Source organism: Crocuta crocuta, unplaced genomic scaffold, assembly GCF_008692635.1.
Source record: "Crocuta crocuta isolate KB4526 unplaced genomic scaffold, BGI_CrCroc_1.0 scaffold99, whole genome shotgun sequence".
In the NCBI taxonomy this organism is placed as follows: Eukaryota; Metazoa; Chordata; class Mammalia; order Carnivora; family Hyaenidae; genus Crocuta; species Crocuta crocuta.
Genome location: NW_027551560.1, coordinates 7,860,187 through 7,863,193, shown reverse-complemented (window position 1 = coordinate 7,863,193; position 3,007 = coordinate 7,860,187).

Below are 3,007 nucleotides of genomic sequence, written 5' to 3'. Positions count from 1 at the left end.
AGATTGCTTTGGGTAGTAATGACATTTTAACTATATTTATTCTTCCAATCCATGAGCATGGAATGTTTTTCCATTTCTTTGTGTCTTCTTCAATTTCCTTCATAAGTTTTCTACAGTTTTCATCATACAGATCTCTTATATCCTTGATTAGGTTGATTCCTAGGTATTTATATTTTTTTTGTGCAATTGTGAATGGGATCATTTTCTTGATTTCTCTTTCTGTTGCTTCATTGTTGGTGTATAAAAATGCAACCGATTTCTATATGGTGATTTTGTACCCTGCAACTTTGCTGAATTGATGGATCAGTTCTAGTAGGCTTCTGGTGGAGTCTGCCGGGTTTTCTAGGTAGAGTATCATGTCGCCTGGGAAAAGTGAAAGTTTGACTTCTTCTTTGCCAATTCTGATGCCTTTTATTTCCTTTTGTTGCCTGATGGCTGATGCTATGTTAAACAACAGTGGTGAGGGTTGACATCCCTGTCGTATTCCTGATCTCAGGGTGAAAACTCTCAGTTTTTCCCCATAGAGGATGATGTTAGCTGAGGACTTCTCATAGATGGCTTTATGATGCTTAAGTAAGTTCCTTCTATCGCGACTTTCTAGAGGGTCTTTAATAAGAAGGGATGCTGTTATTTTGTCAAATGCTTTATCTGCATCTATTGACAGGATCATATGATTTTTATCTTGTCTTTTGTTGATGTGGTGTATCACATTGATTGATTTGTGAATATTGAACCAGCCCTGTAACCCAGGAATGAATCCCATTTGATCTTGGTGGATTATTCTTTTTATGTGCTTTTGAATAAAAAGAATTGATATAATGGGAGACAAATTATCAAGGTCAGACAAACTAGTCTCTACCTACAGATTGGCAGCTCCCACCCTGCTGTTTTCTAGTGCATATATCCACCATTCCTGAGTATGTTTTGGGTGTAGATGTTTTATAGGATCTAGATCTAACTACCATGACAGGGAAGTTCAAGTTGCACATTCAAGTAGTAAAACCTGTCATTGTGGGTTCTGCAAAATGGGAATCTATACAGCTGCCGGTTTTTCTGGAGAGTAATAAGCATAAAACAATATAAAGTACCTGGTGGGGGTGGGAGGGCATAACAAGATTACTGCCACCATTAATGAATTAGAAAAGTCAGGGGTAATCAGTCCTGCTCAAAGCCCATCCAGTAGTCTGGTTTGGCCTGTGAAGAAATCTAATGGGACCTGGTAAATGACAGTAGATTACAGGGAACTCAGTAAAGTTATTCCATGCAGCCATGCCATGGTGCCTAATATAACCTTATTGTTAGAAAAAAATCAAAGCATCTATTAAGACATATCATTATGTACTGGACCTATCTAACTGCCTTGCCAGCATTCCATTAGGACTTGAATCCCAAGACCAGTTCACCTTTATGTGGAACAAGAGAAAATGGCTCTTCCACGCATTGCCCCAAGAGTACCTCCATAGTCCTGCAATTTGTCATAGGATGGTAGCCAGAGATCTGGAAAAAATGGATATTGCCAGAGGAGATGGTGCTTTATCACTATTTAGATGATGTAATGTTAACTTGTGTTGATTTATCCTCCCTGACTCAAGCAGCTGCGTCATTACAGGTGTACTTAAAGTCACAAGGATGGGAAGTAAATACTGTCCAGAACCAAGGGCAGGACCAGTGTCCTGGGTGTCATCGGGGCAGGTAAAACAAAAGTGATGCCAGAGGTAGTCACTGGTAAAATAAATACAAGCCTTCCCAATCCCTGAACAAGTAAAGGAATTACAGGCTTTTGTTGGTTTATTGCAATCCTGGAGACCTTTTTGTCCCCATCTAGCTTAGATATTAAACCTTTCTATGCCTTGTTTAAGAAGAGAAGCTGATGGGATCGGGAGGCTTTCTTAAAGGCTAAAATTGTGGTAAACAGGTTGCTTAGGGTCTTAGAGTATTCCATTTTGTAAATATGAGTTGGAATTTGCCACTTCTGGTGTCATAAGAAAGCTCAAAGGTTTTTTTTTTCCTTACTTTATTTTCTTTTCTGCTCATCTCTTGGTAAAGAAATGGCCAAGTACAATTCCTTAAGCAGATTTCTTACTTAGGCACTCTTTAAGACCAGCCTTGGGAGAAGGGATTCTCCTTAAAAATGTTCAAAAGTCAGTGGATGGAAAATTGTGAGTTCCTAAGTTGTTTTCTTGGCCAATCATGTCATTTTATAACCAGTTTTCCTTGAGACACTTAAATTAATCCACATGACTTTGAAAGGAATGAACCCAATAAAACAAAACAAAACCAAATAAAATAAAATAATAAAATAAAATAAAATAAAATAAAAAAGTGACTCTCAGGGGGTTATGTAAGTCATTTTCTCAAAGTCAATAGATCTTAGAGCAGAAGAAGCACATAGTCATGCTTGTGAAATATATATTTCAGGTAAAAAAGCAAGTTATAGATCAGTATGAATAATTTGTTACAATTTTTTGAAATACAGAGAGACAGGGCCGCCTAGGTAGCTCAGTCAGTTAAGCATTGGACTTTGGCTCAGGTTATGATCTCACAGTTCATGAGATCCAGTTCTGCTTGTGATGAACTCAAGCCCCACTTCTGGTGAGCCCTGCTTCTCTCCCTCTCTCCTTCTCTCTCTGTTCCTCGTTCACTTGTGCCCTCTCAAAAAAAAAAAAAAAAATACAGAGAGACACACATTTTTGTTTGCATTTTTAAAAGTCCTCAAAGTTATAAACCAGATATGCTTCTTAGAGCATAAAAAGAGACACTTTTCTCTTTCTGCTGTATTTTTCCAATTTTAAAAAATAATTAGCATACATTCTTCTCATGAAGTATATAATTCAATTTAAAAAACTAAAGAATTGGTAAAGGAAAAGGAGGAGGAGAAAGGGGGATAAACAGATTGTCTTTAGATCGCTTAAATAAAGGCAAGTTTCCTATTTGGAGGATTTATCTTTCTGAGATTTACACTGTCATTGTTCAGCCAGTCCATTCATATGGCATTCACATGTGAAAC